Source organism: Furipterus horrens, unplaced genomic scaffold, assembly GCF_987537825.1.
Source record: "Furipterus horrens unplaced genomic scaffold, mFurHor1.1.pri manual_scaffold_1, whole genome shotgun sequence".
Classification (NCBI taxonomy): Eukaryota; Metazoa; Chordata; class Mammalia; order Chiroptera; family Furipteridae; genus Furipterus; species Furipterus horrens.
In genome coordinates this window covers 125091515-125112729 of record NW_028327171.1, presented here as the reverse complement: position 1 = coordinate 125112729, position 21215 = coordinate 125091515, and the positions used below count along the sequence as shown (strand labels likewise).

At 38.9% G+C, this 21215-nt stretch overlaps 1 pseudogene; it reads left to right on the top strand.

The window, feature by feature from the left end:
- Positions 1 to 1985: 1985 nt before the first annotated feature.
- On the top strand, positions 1986 to 2481 carry LOC150021893 (large ribosomal subunit protein eL21 pseudogene; annotated as a pseudogene).
- The last annotated feature ends 18734 nt before the right edge of the window (positions 2482 to 21215 follow it).

Genomic DNA, 21215 nt, shown 5'->3' with positions numbered 1-21215 from the left:
AGGGGGAAAATAGTGGGGCACTAATGGAAAACAAACAAAAAACTTTTAGTTGGGTAAAAATGAAAATATAAAGAATGAAAATGCAAATTCAGAGAATATTAGAAGGACAAGGATTTTCCTTCACACTGTGTATTTTTCTCCCTACCTAATCCCTCCAGAGTTTGGCATTTTAAAGAAGTAAGTAATGCCATAAGTTTCTTTGCATAAAACTAATAAGACAAGTTGCTAATAGAGGGTTTTTTTTTTTACCAAGACATTGACTGGACTGTCATGCCTAAAGGAGACATGCTTGAGCTCTGGGTTGTTACCAAAAAGCCCTGAGGAACTGGGATTGACTTTCGAAGGTAATAAAAACCCATGAGATAAAAGGCCTGGTATTGTGATTGGTTTTGTGGTCCACAGCAATCTTTCTAGGGAAGGAATGAAGGTTGTTTTCCTGAAAGATGGCTAGAAGGGACCTTAAGGCACAATGGAAAACCAGAAGGACTTGGAAAAGACAGGTGATTATAGGCAAGGCTTAATGCCAGGTATGTGGCTCAGCTTCTGTGCCCTGAAGGGCAAACTGAAGGTCACCCTAAATATTCCTTGCATAAGTTCCAGCAAAACAGAACTAAAGATCATAAGTGAACATTTTCTGCCCTTGTTGTGTTTATGCAAATGAATGGGATAAATTAAAAATGGACTTAATGCAGTCCCTTTAATAATAAGGAGGGTAATCTTAGGGAGAAAAATTGTGATTCGAGGAAAATCACAATGCTCAGTGGTAAACTATAAAGTAGTGCAGCTAACCATCTTTAAAGTTTCTTTTCATTTAAAATTTTCTTCCTTTGAAAGTTAAACCATGTCTGTGGTATCATCAAAGATGTTTAATTTACAGGAAAGAAGAATATTAAATGCCTTGCAACTGGATGTCTTTGCAATAAGACAGTCTTACAGATTTAGAGACTTGTTTGTGGGTTATGCTACATAAATTAACATGTGTTTTCTGTTTTCAAAGGGCATAAGCCTATGATCTCATTACCTGAGTGATTGTCTGTACGTATAGGCCTCACTTAATTCTGTCTGCAGCGCTGCCTCTTGAGACTCAACGGTTTCACTGAACTAAGTGGCTGGGTTGGTGAAGAATGGGGTGGTATGTGGGCTTCACTTTAAAACTTGTTTCTCTTTTCTATCCTAATGGCTTCGACAGAAAGAGCCCAGAGGTCTGAGAAGGGGGAAACCTAAAATATTTCCCTCAGCCCAAACTAAGTATAATAGTCAAAAGGGTTTTGGACAAGTGTGATGTGCCTTGCACACTTTCCTCCAAAGAAGCCCTTCTTTTCCCTAATGTGGGACATTGAAAAATTAATACCTGCCTTTTGTCATCTAGTGGTTATGGATTGAATGATGTCTTTTAACCCTGTTGCCAAATCTGTTGCCCCCAGAATACAACAAGGATGCCAGGTTGTTAAATCAAGCACACCACTGTCTAGGGACAGCCAATTGACCTGGAGTCTGCACGATCCTTTCTCATATGGGAAGGCCACCCTCCCCTCCACACCCCCATTCTTATTAGGGATTTCTGGACCTAAGGGTAGGTAGGACAATGACCATGTCCAGCTTGAAGCAGCTAGAGGAGCTCGAGACCGTCACCCATTGTTCTTAATAAGATTATAAAGGGTCTTAAGTCAGAGGGAGAGGTTGTTATTTTTTATTCTTAAAATAATTAATTAATTATTAAAAAAAAGAATATATGAAAGGGCGAAGTGGGAGAGCTTCTATTTTTTACCCATAGGCATGAACTTGGGTGGGGGATTGCTGGGCAAGAGTGGGTTCTGGGTGGAGGGGAGCAAAGGGGAAAAAATTGGAACTATTGTAACAATATAATCAATTAATTATGCTTAAAATTTGTTTAAATTAAAAATATGTTTTAAAATAATAATAAAATATTATGAACAACTGTATATACATAAACTGTCAACTTAATTGAAATGGATCATCTTTCAGTAATTCACCAAAATGACTAACACAAAGGGAAAGAGGAGAGGTACCCGCTATATGTTCTCTAGGCCTTTTAGAAAACATTAAGTTGTTCCTTTGGCTACATACATGTGAATCTACAAGAAAAGTGATATTGTAGACATCAAAGAAATGGGCACTCTTCAAAAAGGAATGCCCCACAAATGTTACCATGGCAAAACTGGAAGAGCCTACAATGTCACTCAGCATGTGGTGGGCATTGTTGTAAACAAGCAAGTTAAGGGCAAGATTCTTGCCAAGAGAATTAATGTACATATTGAGCATATTAAGCACTCAAAGTGTTGAGATAGCTTCCTGAAACATGTGAAGGAAAATGATCAGAAAAAGAAGGAAGCCAAAGAGAAAGGTATCTGGGTTCAACTGAAGCATCAGCCTGCTCCACCCAGAGAAGCACACTTTGTGAGAACTAATTGAAAGGAGCCTGAGCTGCTTGAACCTATACCCTATGAATTCATGGCATGATAAGTGTGAAAAAATAATAAAAGGCTTTTGTATTAATAAAAAAAAAAAAAGAAATGGATCAATTACTCAAAAATGCAAACAGCCACAACAGTGTGAAACAGACAATTTGAACAGTCTTAACAAATTTTAGTTTACAAGCCTAAGTAATACAACTCTGCAGTATAATAGAGAATTAAACATTATGACCAGTTGAAGTCTATTCCAAGAATGCAATGCAGGTTCAATATTCAAATACCTATCAATGTAACCTATCATATTTAGAGATTAAGGGTGAAAACACACAATTATTATCAACTGATACATATAAGCACCTGACAAAATTCAAAACTCTTTCACACTAATAACACTTGACAAAATAGAAAGTAACTTCCTCAACTTGATTAAAAGCATTTACACAAATTCTGCAACATAAAAAACAGCATTACACTTAATGGTAAAAGACTGGATTATTTCCCCCAAGGTTTTTGCTCTCAGCACTCTTATTCAATGTATTACTGAAGTTCTTTAGCCAGTGCAGTAAGGGAAGAAAAAAATAGAGGACGTGGAATTTGGAAGAAAAATAATGAAACTGTCTTTATTTGCAACTCACATGATTATCTACATAAGAAAGGAGATACTAGTGGTTGCTATGAGTTAAGAATGGTTGACTGTAGAAGGATATAACTATGACATCAGGGATTCTTGTGGTCATTGAATTCAATGTCTTTTTGGTCATCTTCCAAATATTCGAAGGCATTCAGTTTACCTTAAGGGAATTTATTACACATACTTTTTTTTTTTTTGCTAAATATGAAAAGTGGCTAGAGAAATAAGATAAAAAACTCAGTGTCTGTCTTCAAGGAACTCATTGTCTAGCAGAAGAGAGATACAAATAATTTACTATATTTTCTAAAGAATGATAGCTGTTTCCATGGGACTCTCAAATAGCACAAAGAAGGGACTTCTAACATAATATGCTGTCACAGATTTTGGATCTGACACCCCTGCACTGAAAATTGACTCAAAATAAATAAATGAAGAAGTTATCTCATGAAATAAGGGAGAGCGTGAGCAAAACTGGGATTTCAAATGACTGGAATACAGAATGTTGAGAGGATAGAGGAAACCTGAAAATGGGAGTGATGATGCTATATAAATACACAGGATTTTAAAGATGCATGGAGAGCCTCAATGAACTTGGTGAATATTTTGATCTGAATACAAATTCAAAGTGTGAATTTTTCAGCTTTGTAACAGCAACCTAGGCACAGGAACACAGAAGTAAGAGGATGGATGATGTGAAGAAAGTAGTGATACAGCTTTTATATTACTTAGAAAGATAAATTGTAAATCCCACTGTATTAGGTGAGAGCATCACAATCTATCAAAATTGGAGATTTGTCATATTTTTAATAAAAATATTCTTATAAGACTGTCAGCCCCTATAATTTTTAGAAGCAGGCTGTCCATAATATTTGAATTACTACTAATAATTCAAAGATCTCTGGTTAGCTGTTGAAAAGTCAACTTCTATCAATTCCTTGATATGGTGACAACTTAGTCATCTTGAGCACAAACAGAGATCAAGCAGAACTAAGTCAGGCTTTCTATTGGGAACTGAAAGTGGACAAGAAGAAAAGGCAGAGTGTATAGAAAACAGAAAACCTAACTTCAGAAACAGAAAACAAACAAAAGTAGAAAGCAAACAACACAAAATAAAAATTGCTATCTGGTGTAAATATCAGAACTGACAATACTTTATATAATTTATCGTGCTTTGTTTTGCCTTACTTTTGAGGAATATAAAGAAGCAAAATACATGGATAGAAGAAAATTTGAATATATTAGAATCTTACATATGAAAACATAACAGGATAAAGCATATATTACTGCTACCATTGTTTGTATCCTGCCACATTGCAAATGATTAATTACACATTAATTTCCCCTTCTTGAACTTGTGTTCCTTAATTATAAGGAGCACTTTTTATTTATGCTTGAACCTAACACTGAACTTCAAATATGTTTTTAATTAGTCTGTTGACCTAAACAGGTTAGCAAAAACCAAATAAACCATGTGCATTTGGAAATGATATTGGCCTATTAGAATGGAAGTGGATGAAGGGATTTTTTTTAAGGAGATACAACAATGCAAAATAGCCCATTAATTTCTTTGTCCTCAGTGATATTGCTAACAAAGAAAAGTCAGCATGGGACAGCAGCAGGATAAAAAGCTGATGATATTTTTTATGCCGTTGAAAGCTAGTCTACTGACAACATGAACCAACAAATGCCTGATCAAGCTTGAATCTCGAGGAGGACTCAAGACAAGTTAAACCTGTGGGGCTGTGTTTTATATGCAAGTGCTACAGGTAAAAATCTGCACCCAGAAAACTAATGATAGAATAATCAACCCAGAAGCATAATGAAATCTAAAGATATCTTATAATAAGTGTTCCTGCTTGCATCTACATTTTTACTATTAATTCATGTGCCTAGAAATTCTCAGGAGACCTAATTAAAACATAAAGAGCATAATAAAATTGAAATGTTTCAACAGAAACGCACTTGTTTCTTAAAACACAAAAACACTCTATAGAATAATGTTATGTGTAAAGTACCATTAGGCATAGATCTCTAGCATTTATTAGGCAAGGTTGGGAAGGGGCTTGTCATTATTTTTGCAGTAGCATTATGGGTTTTAAATTCAACTGAAAATGCACTTTAATAATTAGTAACTTAACAATTATATTTAAAATATTTTTTAAATTTATTTTTAGAAAGAGGGGAAGAGAGAAAGAAAGAAAGGGAGAGAAACGTTTATGTGTGGTTGCCTCTTGCATGCCTCCAACTGGGGACCTGGCCCACAACCCAGGCATGTGCTCTGACTAGGAATCAAACCCATGGCCCTTTGGTTTGCATGCCAGCACTCAATACACTGAGCCACACCAGCCAGGGCTAATTTAGTGATTATTTAAGAAACCAAATACAAGGATTACAACTATTAGGACTTTAAGAAGTATCTTGGTTTAGTTTTTAGCAATATAAATTTTTGAGCCACTTCTGCATGTTGTTAACAATAATTACTATTATGGCAATAATAGTAAGTATTCCATGATTATGGAAACCTTACTTCTTCAAAGTGCTGACATGTCTATCTTATTAGATTCTTATAATATATAATATATAACCCATGTGGTAAGTCCTGACCTTTTTACAGAGCTCAGAAGAACTGGTGTAGAAGCTGAAGCCCCAGCAAAGATCAAGTTGTTGATATGGACTGAAAGTCATTTGAGAACTTACTATACTCCCAAGGGAAGAGAGTAAAGCATTAACATTACATTTGTACTTACAAGGGAGAGAAAACATTTTTGAGTTAGTTTTTATCTCCACAGAAAGCCTCTGACTCCACTACTTTGCTCCCACCACTTACTTAGAAATCATGTTTTCTTTTCTCATCTTCCTCCTGTCAGTTTGCCATTCCTTTGGCATTTAATTAATTCATTAAAAAATAATCTGTGTGCCCAGTGTGTGCTGGGCACAGGTCTCAGTGTCAGCATAATAGCACTGAAGTTACTATTCTAAGAAACTTGTTCACAGTACAAAGTTCTGTCTTCTTTATCCTCTACATCAAAGCTCTAAACATGCTATATTTCATAATCCTAGATACAAAAGAATATTCTATTTTATTTCTATTTTTATATTAGACATGTTTGAAATGGTAGTTTATAATTAGCATGTCCATGTGTTTCAGTATGTCTACATATGGAAATAACAGTGAAATGGGAATTACATTTCTCCAGTATCTTCCTTGATGATAATTTTATCCAATAAAGAAAAATAAAATAAAATTTTTATGCTCACTCTCTCTAAAATTTAATAAAATGCTAATGTTATTTGGGATTAATAGTAATTATATACTTCTAACAAAATTAGGGGTATAACAATTATATCTTTAAATAAACATATTTTATACAACTAGCAAAATATGTATATGCCATATACAGAATGAAAGCATGTAGGAAATAAAGAGATATATAGAGGATAATTCTCTAAAGAGAAAAGAATGTTCTTTGTCTAAAATTTAATTTTCTGCTTCTCTGTCTTTTTTGTGTGTGTGCATGTATTATATATATAAATGAGTGTATAAATTTGTATTTACTTATACATATACATAATAGATATCTCTGTACATATATCTATCATATATGCATGCATACATATATAGAGAACATTAATAAATAAAAATATTTATTTCAATATCAGTATAGCTAAGTTTTGACTATGAAGAAGGTGAATATTCTCATCTTTGGCCTAGTTCTTTTATTCCCTTTCTTATTATCAGGCATAGTATTTCTTTCCCAATAAGTAATGTTTTGCACAGAGAGTAATAAGAGAAAGAAGAAGAAAAACGTGATTTTACTGTAAATCTATTTTTCTACTTTTGACCAAAATTTTGAAGGTAGAGAAGTTGGTGATTGGTGATAAAGTTGAGCTTTCATTTGTGGATAATATTTACCTAGTCTCCATTTTATGGATTACAGAAGGAAGACACTACCTGAAGTTTTCTGGACATTTCCTATCTCACTACATTTTTGTTGTCTAAAACTTTAACTTTAGGAACTGGAAAGTACATTCTAATATTATCCAGTAACAGTTCAAAATTTAGGGCAGTATTTTTTTCATTTGATAGATTAAAGAAATCACAGCAAACACATCAATTTCTGATCAGGGTTATAAGTAAAGGAGTTGGTAGTGATTATGTAAATTTTTTGTCATCAAGCCCCAGAAGCTATACAAAAAGTTTTCCTTAAAAAATAACAACTTTAAAATTTGTATAAATAGTACCATGAAATTCCTGAGAAATTAGGTTATAATCTTTTTTTGTTGATAAATTCAACTTCTCTAAAGATATTTCGGTCTTTAGTAATGTGTCTTTGTACACAGTAACCTGCAATTCTATGTTTTTTTTTAAGTTTGTTTAAATAATAAGTTTTTAAATTAAATTTATTGAGGTGACATTGATTAATAACATCATGAGTTTCAAATGTACAATTCTCTAATGCATCATCTATATGTTGCATACATAGTGATGTTTTAAACTAGCTATATGAAAAGTCTGTTGGTAAATACAAAATATGGGTCTCTTTAATCAGATCTCCTCAAGTGGACTTTATCATTTTCTAGAAAATATAGTGTATTAAATTGAATGGGATTGTCACATAAGGATATTGTTCCTTTTATTTTATTTTTACTATTGATTATTTTTATTAGAATTCAAATAAAGCCCACACATTATATTTATCTATACTATTATATCTCTTTATCTTTTATTTTCTTGAAATTTATTTGTTGAAAAAATAAAGGGCTGTTTATTGATCAGGATTTTCCACAGTCTAGAGTTCACTGGTTATAGAGATGTGGGGTCATTTGACATATTTTTCTATCCTCTGTATTTACTACAATCATAACTATAGACTTAATCTGATATTTATATTTTTGCAACCCCCCTTCAATAGTAAAGGTGTACACATATCAAAAGGAAGATACTTTCTTTTTGTGTCTTATTTTATGTTAATAGCCATTATAATCATTGCCTGGGTTCATATTTTCATCATGAATTTTTAAATACAAATATTCTGTGACAAACAAAGGAGAATTAAAACTACTTGAATGTTATATAAAAATATATTTGGACATGTGCAGATATGGGACAGCTTAAAGAATGTTTCAGTAAAAGACAACTCAGGAATATGGAAAGAAAAGTCCTTACTTGTATAGGAGAATGAGATAATGCAAAATAACAATATAAATTTAATGCCTGAACCTAGCTGAAGGAGAGTTCTCAAATTCAGCCACCAGAGAAAAGGAAGGAGATGTAGGGAAGAGAATATTAGAGCTGAGGAGCTGAACCAAACATCAAAGAGAAAAGAAAAAAAATATTGAAAGTGGCTGGTCAAAGAGGTTGCGTGTTAAATTTCAGAGACAAGAAAGGAAGACAGAAAGGTTCTATCTCTGTATAGAAACTGATTTTTTATAAGTTGTTCAAGAATGTTACTGTGAGTGTCCCCAATAAAAACTACACATTAAAAATTCTTTTTTCTCTCCCTATATACCACCTACTTAAGTTTTTCCTTATGCACACTCCACTTCCTGGTATGACACCTTGTTATATTTTAAATTATCCTTTTGCCAGGAGAAATACTAAATTCATCTGTTGCCAACAGTCAAGCCATGTCTGTGTTTCTTAAAATGTGTCCTTGGAAAGTTAATCCTGTGAGATGCTCCAGGAAAGATGTCTGTGGTTCAATTTGTTCAAAAATCATTGCTTACATTATTACTACCTGGAGCATGTCAACACCCACTGGAATACTAATAAAGAACATCTCTAAATCCCCTTAAGTTTTGTCCATTTTTTTTTTTTTACAGAAAGCACCTAATAACCACTAATGAAAAGGGCACCTGAAGAGAGCTTCAGTGCTAACAGACAGGCACTGTCACAGAGCAGGTCTGCCTCAGGCTGGCCTGTAGTGTGTGGGTGCTGGACTTCATGTAGGAGAGATTTCGCGACACAACTCCAGCTGTTTTTGAGAATACGTTTATTAAAGCTAGACAACGAAACAAAAAACAGACTTGGGGTGGAAGAAGGAACAGGAGAGAGCCTAGACAGGGCTGCTTTGGCTCTCTAGAAAGTTATAGAAGAGAAATAAGTCAAGCAGGGTTGCTGTTAGCTCACCTGGAAGTCAGAAAAAAAGGGGGCCCTGGAGACAGGGTAGTTACCAAAGAGGAAGTGGGGTCCTGTGGCAGCTTTCCACACGCATTAGTCCTTTAAGCCTATCAGTTAAGGCTAAACTCTTTTAACACCTAAGTCCTATTTGTTCCCCCTGTCAGCTTTTAATTATTTGTATAGGGTTGGTTTACAAACTAAAACAACGTAAGATACAAAAGGTACACAATTTTAGAAGAATTGCAAGCTTCTATCTCAGAGTTCATCTCCTCTAGAATACCCAGAGAATAAACCTGCCACCCTCTGCCAAGCCAGCTGATCTTAGACTCTACCCAGAATTTCTTCCCTTCCAAAATAGCATTCATTGGGGAAATACAAGTAGCTGAAGCAGGATTGATCATTTAGATATCTTTGAGGAAGAAGAGACTGAGTCAGAGAGAGAGAGAGAGAGAGAGAGAGAGAGAGAGAGAGAGAGAGAGAGAGAGAGAGAGACTGAGAGAGACATCCCCCGAGCTAGAGAGCCAACCCTCTTTTTATTTTTTTTATTTTTATGCACTCTGGAAGTATTCATCTTTTCAGCCAATTCTATCCTAGACTGCTTTCCATTGCCTCAGGAAACTCCTCCTATAGCCCCTCCCTACTTCTTCTCAGTGATCTGATCAGATCTCTCTACAAATTTCCCCCTTTAACACTTCTGGATCTTTGTATTTTTACCAACTGGGTGAAGATCTCACTCTTCTGTAGCTACTTCCTACTGGCCATCGGGCATAGTCCTACCTATTCTGTGGTCCAGAGATCCCTAACAGAAAGGGGAGCTGGAGTGGAGGGAGGCCTTCACATGAGGGAAAAGGATCTTGCAAAGTCCAGGTCAGTTGGCTGTCCCTGGGAAGTGGTATACACAATGTCCAAAGAATGGCATTGCTGGACAAGTTGGCATTCTTGTTGTTGGTGACAAATTTAGCAAGAAAATTAGAAGGTACAAACAGTACCACAACCACTAAATTACAAAGGTAGGGACAATTATATATTGTCTCTAATTAGTAAACAGTGGTTTCCTTGGAGGAAGGTGTGCAAAATGTGTCACACCTGTCCAAAGCCCTTTTACCCACCATACTTAACTCAGGGCGAGGGGAAATATTCTAGCCCTCCCCCCTCTTTATTAGCTCTAGGCCCTTTCTGACCAAGCTATTAGGGCAGGAAAGGAAACCAGTGTTAAAGTGAAGCCCACATACCAACCTATATTTCAACAACCCAACCACTTAGTCCAACCAAACAATCAAGTCTCAGGAGGCAGCAATGCAGATGGGCTTCTCAAGTGAGGCCTATACTGTATAAACACCACCTAGGTAATGAGGTAATATGAATACATTCTATGGAAATAGAAGTGAGAACACATAGGTTAATTCCCACAACAAATCAAAAACCAGTCTCTGAGTCTGCAAGACTGTCTTTTAAGAAGACATCTAATTGCAAGGACTTTGCTGGAACAACTTTAAACAATGGCAATTTAGCAAATCTTTCTTGTTCATAAATTGAAGATCTCTGATGATGTCACAAACTCAGTTTAACTTCCAAGTGAAAACAAAACTTTGAAAATAGTTAGCTGCACTAGACCGATGTCTACCACTGAACATTGTGATTTTCTTTTAACACAATTTTTCTCCTAGAGATCACTCTCATTGTCATCAAAGAGACTGCATTAAGTCCAATTTTAATTTTTGCCTGTTCATTTGCATAAACATAAGAGCAATAATTGATCACATATGATCATTAAGTCTGCTTTGCTGGAATTCACACAAGGAATCTTTAGACTGAGCTTTAGTCAGCCATTCAGGACACAGAAGCCAAGTCACTCAAATGCCATATGACTTTGCCTGTCATACCTGCTTCTCTCAAGGACTTGAAGTTCCAATGATATCTTAAGGTTCCTTCTTGCTATCTTCCATGAAAGCAACCTTCATTGCTTCCTTGGAAAGACTGCCACAAACCATAAAAACATCTAAGATACACGGCCTTTTCTCTGGTGGGGGGGTTTTAGCTTTGAAAGTCAATCACAGTTCCTCAAGGCCTTCTGGTAACAACCAGAGTCTAGGCATGCCTCCTTTAGGCACGACATTCCTGTCAAAGTCCCAGTTAATAAAACCACCATTGGAAACTAGTCTTATAGGTTTTATCCAAGGAAATTTTATGACATCTTCAGAATGTCAAATCCTGGAGGGATAAAGTAGGGAAAAAAAATACAAAGCATGAAGGAAAATCTTTGTCCTTCCAGTATCCACCAAGATGGCATTTACATATCTTATACCTTTCATTGTTTACTTTCCACTTGATGTCAAGTCTTAACTCTCCCTGGGAAACCTGTTTCCTTCCAAACCAAAGTAATGAGGAGTCCAAAATAAAGTGGAGTCCAAAGTAAAGACAGTTCCAAAAGAAGGGGGAATAGAACTAGCCTTAGAATCTTGACTCGTTTCCCACTGGTCCCACTAATTGGTCACACAGGCAACTTCTCCTAGATACTAAATGGCCCAAAACCTCTCCAGTAGAGGCAGTCTCACCTACCAGTTCCTCCATTGGTCTCTTGGCAGAGACATATTCTCTTGCCCCAATCCAGATTTCACCAGCATCAAATGACCCTTCCTAGGTCCCAAAGGGCAAAAGTATTCTCTCCAACTGGTTTCACAGATGACATCTCCTAGGTCTCAATGGCCAAACAACAGAGACAGAGGATTCTCAATGTACTCAAAACAGCAAAGTTCAAACCATGTCCCCATAAGATCAGAAAACAAGCAAAACATAAACTTATCCATGAGTGGGGTTTCCTTTCTTCCAGGTTTAAAACTTTCACAACCTTTCTATATAACTACTCATTCAGATTTAGCAATGAGTCACTTTCAATTTTTGTTCTTTTCCACACTGGGAAAGACCATATTCAAACTTAGTATCTAGCAGCCCAAAATCCCTAGATTTACAAGCATATGAATAAAGTAAAAGAAACATTGTCACCCTGTATTGGGGGTCACTGTTTTTTTCTGGAAAAGGAATTTCTAATCTCCTTCCAGAGTTCAGGTTCAGCCTTCCCTTTCAGCGTCAACCACAGCAACAGGGTCTATGTCCTTCTCAGGTGATGCCTGTTTTATCTGTGTGTGGTGGATCCAGGTTTTCATTCCCACCAGCTTTAGGGAAGAATGCATTGTCAACAGGATGTCATAGGGGCCATTCTGTTGTTCAGCCAGTTGCTGTTCAGGGCCTTGAGTCTTACAGGTCTTTCATCTGTCTTTGGGTGTGGTTAGCACAAAGGCATTAATTGGATTTCAGCTATTTCCCTGAATAGAGTGATTTAAACTATTTACTCCATGATTGGGGAGGAGAAGTGTGAACCACTTATACTTAAGTGTCCTTGGTTTAGAGAAGATAGAATTTTGCAATATACTAGATGGCTATAAACTGGCTGGCCATTTAACAATCTGCTTAGTTTCCCTATTTCAATTGTCCTTACTGGCTTGTCTCATATTTTTACAACTGATACAATGACATGAATAAATATCAAAAATATTTTTCTGACAAAATAAGCAAGACAAAATTCTATAAAATTCAAACATAATTTATTCTGTTTTTCCTTTTGGGGGAGGGGGGCATTCCCTTCTCCAGTGGCCCTCCTCCTTGTAATAAGCACATTGATAAATGCCTATTGGGCCCCTTCTCCTTCCTTTAGGGTCCTGCTTCCTCCTTTGGCCCCATGTTCCTGTTAGTAAGAACGATGTAGCCTGCTTTACCTGCCTTGATTCCTGGGTGTTATAGACTTTAAAGGATATGTCTACCAGCTGAGAGAGATTCATTCTTAATGCCCCATCCAACTTCTGGGGTTTCCTTCTAATATCTGGGGCACTTTCCCAATAGAAGTCATGTTCACCACCCATACATCCTCTTGTGCCTGTGGATCAGCATCAGCGCTTCCTACAGGCCTGATAGATCCTCTATAAAAATTCAGAAGGACCCTCTTCTGATCTTTCTTGAACAGCCATATTATATTTAGGCTCTTTTGTTTAGGCACCCTGTTCTTAAGCTCTTCCAGTACACTTCTTGTAATGTGCCAGGAAGACTAGGTCTCTCACGATTTGGGTTCCAGTTAGGCTCTGTCAAGAGAATTTCTCAAGCTGGGTTGGGGGTCCCATCAAGAGTGTCTTGGAGGAGACAATGGACCTCTTCATTAGCCCTATTTATAACCAGTCATCTCTCATCTTCAGTTAGCAAGACATTTAGGTGAGCTTGTACACCTTCCCAGTTTGGATGATGAGTGGCAAAAATGGACACTATAAGATCTACCATTCTCTAAGGGTCATCCTTATATGAAGGATTGGAATTCTTCCAATTTAGTAAGTTTGAAATGGAGAAAAGAGTATGGGCCCAATAGTAGCCAGCAGGCTGGCTTGCTAATTTATTCCACTGTTGTGTCAGGGTGACCATAGCCAGGATTCTTGCCTCCACACACATGTATTTTCATTTGCCTAGGTCACCCTTATCTAAAAGAATTCTTTCTGTGTAAGCATTACAGAGCTTAGATTGGCCAGGTGACACCTTTGTTAGCTTCATCTATATATATATGGGTCCCTGCTGTTCAAGTTGTGCAAATGATATTGGCTCCCTAAGTCCTTGCCTGCCACCACAGGATGAGAGTGAAGGCAGACAATCCCTTGGCCCCTATTCTCGCTCACCATCATGAGAATTATAAGGCAGATCCTATTGCTCCTGTCCTCATCTTCAGGAGTGAGATTAAACTGGTATGAATTCCCTCTCCAACACTCCACTGTTGTTTCTCAGTCTCACCAAACCCAGTGTAAACCTGGCTGGAGTTGAGCTCCTGTGTTGTTACACTCCGCCTATAGGATATTGCCTCAAAGGAAACTGCCTTGCTCCATATAGGGATGCTCCCTCACCAAACTGGGTGCCCTGATGGGTCTTTGAGAGGGAGACCCATTTTTCATCATACAGGGTTGGAGCCATTGGCTTTGTGGTCTCTACTTCAGGGGCAGTTCACAAAGAGGGTGGTGGTGAGGAAGTTTCACCTGCCACTAACGCTGGGCCGCCAGGGCTCAGAACATTGGTGAAGTTTATCTCCTCGTTCTCCTTTTCTTCCTGTGTTTTACTATCATGAAGAGGTTTTGAGGTCTCCCCGCTTCTCTGTACCATCAAGCGATTCTCTGTCCCTGGAAAAATCTTTTTATACAATGACATAAATGCATTGACATAATGAATTTTATTCCAGCTTTCTAACTGTTGGCAATATTACTTCAATTGCATGATGGTACAATAACTTAGGTAGCCTTTCACAGGCCACCTTTCCTTACAATCCAAAACATACTTAGGCTACACAGTATTACAATAATAAATCAGTAGTACCTCCTTGGACATTGGATAATAGCAGTATACATACTCCAGTCTGCCAAAATCCTACCCAGTGGGCTCCCTTTAGGAGCCAGCACAGAACTGCTTTTATTGTCCAGGAAATACAGGCCAAAAGCTTTAACCAGAAAAATCCAAGAAACCTGAGAACTTATAAACAAAACTGGTATCCACAACTCTATTGTTCCAAAGAGTACTCACAAAGCAAATCTTCTGTCAATTAATCTCACAAACAGTGATCCCCACACAATGGCTTCCCTAAAGCAGTATTCACCAAGGCCTTGTTTTATGGCCTTTTCCCAGACCTGTTTCCTCTTCACCACCCAAGTGTGTTTAGGTGGCTTATGCCTTGAGCAAATACAAAGAAAAATTCCCAGACATTGGGCAACCCCACAGTCTCACTCTTGAGGTCTACCAGCCACAGACAGCTAGGGTCCCACCAGAGGTAACATTGCTATTACCAAATAGCAAGTGGGGTCCTACTGCCCATCACCACCATGTAGGCAAAATTCCAGTGACAAATATTTGGTAATAAACAAAAGGAATCTTTATTCAAAATCTTCACAATTTTAGAATAACAGCTTTCCATAGGCATTAGACACTTAAACCTATCAATTAAGGCTAAATTCTTTAATACCTGAGTTCTCCTATTATCCCCCCTATTAGTTTCTAATTATCTTATTTCTACAGGGTTAGTTTACAAACTAAAACAACATAAGATACAAAAGCTCCACACTTTTAGAAGAAAGGCAAGCTTCTGTCTCAGAGATCATCTCTAGAACACCCAAAGAACAATCCTGCCACCTTCTGCCAGGCCAGCCCAATCCAAGGCTGCACCAGAGTTCCTTCCCATCCAAAATAGCATTCATTGGGGGAAATGCAAGCAGCTGAAGCATGATTGATCATCCAGGCATCCTTGAGGAAGAAGAGACTGAGACAGAGAGAGAGAGAGAGAAACTGAGAGAGAGCCCCTGAGGCAGGGAGCCAGCCCCCTTTTTATTTCCATGCATTCTGAATGCATTCATATTTTCAGCTAATTCCATCCTAGACTGTTTACCATTGCCTCAGCAAGCTCCTCCAACAGCCCCTCCCTACATCTCCCAGTGATGTGGTCAGATCTCTCTGCATCAGGATCAGAGGGTAAGCCAGGGTCAAGCTGCCACTCCCCACTGCTCCCTTGGCTGCAAGCCTCCTTGCGACCCTTAGAGTTTAGGATGAAATAAAAATGTCATGTCCAAGAAGGAACATGGGCATGCTCTAGAGTGACCCCATGCCGCATCTTTGTTCTGAGGGTTTTCTTTTACCCCTCTTTTCCTTGCAAGTAAGAATCTTAGGGGGGGCTTTTGGCAGAATATTCACCAGCTTTCCAGGTGCATTTTTAATATGCTGATGTGTTAAAATGAGCATATAAGGGAAGTTTGGCAATATTCTTTGGTCCTCTATACTGTTTTACTTAAAAAAAAAAAAGTTTTATTGATTATACTGTTACAGTTGTCCCAATTTCCCTTCCTTCTGCCCCCCTCCACCCCGTGGCCCCCCCTCCCTCCAGTTGTTCCCCCCTTTTAGTCCATGTCCATTGGTTGTGCATATAGTTCTTCTCAATCTCTTCCTGTCTATTCCATTCCCTCCTACTATGCTTCTTCATTCCTGTACTATCTCCCTCCCTCTCCCCCTACCCCCTCCCTGCTGACCTCCCCCCAATATGCTCCCCATACCTATAGTTCTTTTTCCACTCTCATTGCCTACTTAGTTTGCCTTTGTTTCGATTCCCTAGCTTCTGTTGTTGTTTCTTGTGATGCAGTTTTCATTTTAGTGTTCATAGTTTTGATCCTCCTTTTTCTAAACCAGTCCCTTTAACATCTCATATAACAGTGGTTTGGATCTAATGAACTCTTTCAGTTTCATTTTGTCCTGGAAGCACTTTCTCTACCCTTCTATTTTGAATGACAATTTCGCTTGATAGAGTATTTGTGGCTGTAGGTTTTGGATTTTCATTACTTTGAATATTTCTTGCCAGTCCCTTCTTGCCAGTCCCTTCTTGCCTGCAGGGTCTCCCTTGAGAAGTCAGCTGATAGTCTAATTGGGACCCCTTTGTACATGATTCTTTTCTTCTCTCTTGCTGCTTTTAAGATTCTCTCTTTATCTTTAATTTTTGACAATTTGATTATAATGTGTCTTGGAGTGGTTCTCCCTGGGTCCAGTTTTTCTGGAACTCTCTGTGCTTCCTGGACCTGTAAGTCTATTTCCTTCCCCAACTTCAGGAAGTTCTGCTTCATTACTTTTTCACATAATTTTTCAATTTCTAGTTCTTTTTCTTCACCCTCTGACAATCCTAAAATCTGTATGTTCACTCTCTTATAGCTGTCCCAGAGGTTTCTGATCCTCTCCTCACTTTCCTGTTTTCTGTTTCCTCTTTCTGCACTGGTTGACTGTTTGTTCCTTCCCTATGTTCCAGTTTGTTGATTTGATCTCTGGGTTTTATTTCCTCACCACTTGTCTCGTATGTGTTTTCATTCTTTTCAGTATGAGTGGCTTTCAATCCTTTCTCATCTTGTACCAAATCTTTTGTTAATTCTGTAAGCCACCTGATGACTATAGCTCTGAATTGAACCTCTGAAAGGTTTTTTATTTGTTCATCTGTGAGATTCTTCATCTGTTGCCTGGTGAGCTGCATCACCAGGATTTCTATACTTGTCTGCCTCATTTTGACAGATTTGTGTTTTGCTTTGCTTCTTGGGCAGGCTATGGGGGGCAGAGCCCATGTACTCGTCACAACCCGGCGGCTGGTGGTGAACCACTATCTTTTTTGCAGTGCTGTGGTGCTTTGTCGTCACCACCCGGTGACAGGTGGTGGTCTGCAACCTTTTTTCACAGCGCTGTGGCACTTTGTGTGGGGGTGGGGGTACAAGATGGGTTCCTGCAGTTATTCTCTGCTGGGCCTCCCACCCTCTGGGCCTCACTGTCCGAGGCAATGCGGGGGCTGCCTTTTCCAGCATTGGGGTCGCGAGCTGCCAGGGTTCCACTGCAGCCGGGATTGCTCTCCCTGACGCTGCCCCTGTCGCTACCGCAAACAGTACCGCCCAATTTCCACTCTTCCTACCTGTCCAACGAGCACTGCTGGTTTATAACTTCGTACGTTGGGCTTCCGTGTAGTTTTATTTTCTGGAATTTCTAGTTATCTTTTGTTTTGAGGTAGTTGTATTCCTTTCTAGTTGTAGAGGGAGGCCAAGTGTGTCAGTCTAAGCCTCCATCTTGGCTGGAAGTGTTTTACTTTTATATTGAATCTGTCTGGCTTTTTAATACTTTTTTTTTCTTTATTGTTGTTCTACTACAGTTCCCCTAATTTTCCCCTGTTGCTCTCCCCTGCCCACCCCCATCACTCCTACAGTTAATCCCCTCCTTGCTCTCCATGTCCATGAGTCATTTATACTTATTCCTGGACTAGACCCTTCCTCCTCTTTCCCTCCTTGTCCCTCTCCCCACTCCCCTTCTGTCTGGTTTTTAATGGAGTTTTTGTTATTTGTTCCCTGGCTTCATCTGTCCTTGCATTTAGCTGGCACAAATGACACTAATTGGGTCTCTGTTCTCTATCTTCCAGATCAGGGAGATTTAAGCTATGTATTCTTTGTTAGGGAAGAGAAGTATAAACCATTCACTCTCAAGTGTCTTTGGTTAGGGGAGAAAAGTTCTTGCAATTCACCAGATGGTTGTAAGTTGCTCAAAATGTTTGGCCTTGTTTTATTTTCTTGTCTCAGTTTTTCCATTCCACTTGTCCAGGAATTCTCCTAGCTTCTTACCACCCTGCCTCATTCTCCCTCAGAGTCTTCCATACCTAAAATCTTTTAGGGGTGATGAGGGAGGATGGTCCATCTTTAGTAATTGCTTCAAGCCAACAAGGGTCATTCATGGTTATTGCCTGCATATGGTATGGAACTCTCCCCCAACCTGATCTAAGGGAGATGAGGGAAGGGGATTTGAGACTGGAGGAGAGAGGCTTTGGAAAACAAAACAAAATTGATTTTTCTGAAGTGGGGATGGGATGGAATCCCGAAGAGTCATCATCATGATATAGAATTGCCATATCCTAGAGGCAACAGATTTGATAAGAAAGTTAGTGGAGTAAAGAACCTGGGACTCTATCTGATAATGATTAAATTCAATAGGGACAGAAAATTTTATATTTTGAGGAGGAGGCTGAGTATATTGACAGGATGGTAGGAAAAGTGTCAGAAATATAAGGAAGACAAGGCCTAGTCATTACGTTACTTATCTTTAACAGGCTTTCATTTCTTGAAGAGGGTTTGAGGTCCTTGATGGGTTTATAAGTATATGTCTCAGATTGTGGTTCCTGTGGGGACTCACAAGAAACAGGTTTATCTCAAGTTTTATAAACCCAGCTGGCTATTCCCATTATCTTCATTGCAGTTGGAGTGCTTAGTAATACCTGATGTGGGAGTCTCCATCTGGATCATAGTTGGGATTTAGGACAGTTGTCCCTCCTGATTTTTAAGTAGTCCCTGGTTTAACTTGTTTGTATTGGTAGCCTTTATCAGGGGCAGGTAGAAGTTTGTTTTCATACTCCTGTAATGCATTTTGCACCTGTCCTAAATTAATGATGTTAAGATCATTGCTGGGGGATTTCCTTACCTGTTAGCAGGTCAGATCTGAGTAAAGGCCTGCCATAGGTGAGTTCAAAGAGGCTCATTTATAACTTCCCTTTAGGTGCAGCTCAAGTTATCATGAGCCCTATGGGTAACATAGACATCCAGGACTCAGGTTTCTTGGCATAGCTTGGCTAGAGTCCTTCTCAGGGTTTGATGAGCTATTTCTAGCTTGTCTGATGATTGAGGTCTCCATGAGGAGTGCAAGTGACAATTGATTCCTAGAGTTGGAGCCAGCAGTTGTTTAATTCTTGCTACAAAAGAGGGTCCATTGTCACTGTAGATTCCTTGGTAGTCCAAACCTAGGTAAGAGTTATTTTAGTAAATATTTGGGCTTCCTCAATAACCTTTTCTGTTCTGGTAGGGAAGGCTTCAATCCATTCAGTGGAAGTGCCTACAAATACTAGAAAATAAGTAAATCTAGCTTTGGGGGGCACCTGAGTGACTCTGGGGATTATGGTTGTTTCTAGACTAGATAAGATGTCCCTCCCTAATAAGGGAATGCTGCACCACTGCACTATGAGAAAGGCATGATTAAAAGTGAAATTCCCAAGCCAGCAGTCAAGGAGTTGAGTGAAATGTTAGCATTGAGGATGCACATTTACCTCAGTGATCAAACAGGTTTTGGAAGAAAGAGGCCCTGGTGAGTGGATCAGAGAAGAGCAAGTACCCCCGTATCTTAAAAAAATGTAATGAGCCTACCTGCTATGTCAATGGCCACTCGGGGCTCCTCTGATGTGATAATCAGATGGTTGGTGGGAGTGGTTGGAGCCCTTGGGTACTCTCAGGTGTTTTGACTGTCATTGGCTTGGAAACACAGGGTTCCCTTTGGAGCCAAAAAACTCACTTTTATAACAACCTTCCCTCTTGCAGAGGGGCATGGTTGTAGAGGTATTCAAGCCTTATTCTGCTGTGGGCACTCCTGTCAGTGTGCTCCTTGTCCAGAGGAATAACATTGCCCCTTTGTTGTCTGGTGTAGCCCAGGGGCTAACTGACCCTGAGGTGGCATAGGACTTAAAGGTATAGCAAACAAGTCAGCCTTTTGTTTCCATCTAGTGGCTTTTTCTCTTTCTCTGCCCTGTCTCATTTGTTAAAAACACTAAAAGCTACCTATACCAGTTGCTCAGTGGGGGTCTGGGATCCCAAGGCTAGCTTTTGTAACTTTCTCCTGATGTCTGGGGTTGCCTGCTGGATAAAATACATCCCCAAACGTGCTTGGCCTTCAGCAGACTCAGGGTCAATGTTTGTTTATTTTCATAAAGCTTCAATTAATTATTCCTGATAAAGAGCAGGGTTTTCATCCTTTCCCTTGAATAACCTCTTTTATTTTGTCATAATTAACAGGCTTAATTATTCATTTTTCATCCCCTCTATAGGATAGGTAACTATATGGATCCAGAGATCCCTTCCCACTATATCCTTCATCTGTCCCAGTTTGATAGACCTGATACAGAGAGATCTGATTAAGATCACTGGGGAAAAGTAGGAGGGGCTGTAGGAGGAGTGTGCTGAGGCAATGGAAAGCAATCTAGGACGGGATTGGCTGAGAAACTGAATGCCTCCAGAGCCAAAAGAAATTTAAAAGGTGAGGGGGCGGGGGGTTGGTTCTTTGGTTCAGGGGCTTTTCAGGGATTTTTGGAGATTTTTCTGAGCTTTTTCTGGCTCCTGAGCGCTCTCTCTCTCTCTCTCTCTCTCTCTCTCTCTCTCTCTCTCTCTCTCTCTCTCTCTCTCTCAGGCTCTGGCTCTCAGGCCCTTCTTCCTTGAGCATACCTAGATGATTGTGCTACAGTTGTCTGTATTTTCCAATGGATGGTATTTTGTATAGGAAGGAACTCCAGGCACAGCCTAGGAAATGGCTGTCCTGGCAGAGGGTGGCAGGTTTATCCTTTGGGTGTTCTAGAGGGAAAAGGCTCTGAGGCAGAAGCCTTCCGTTCTTCTAAAACTGTATAGCTTTTGTGTATTATGTT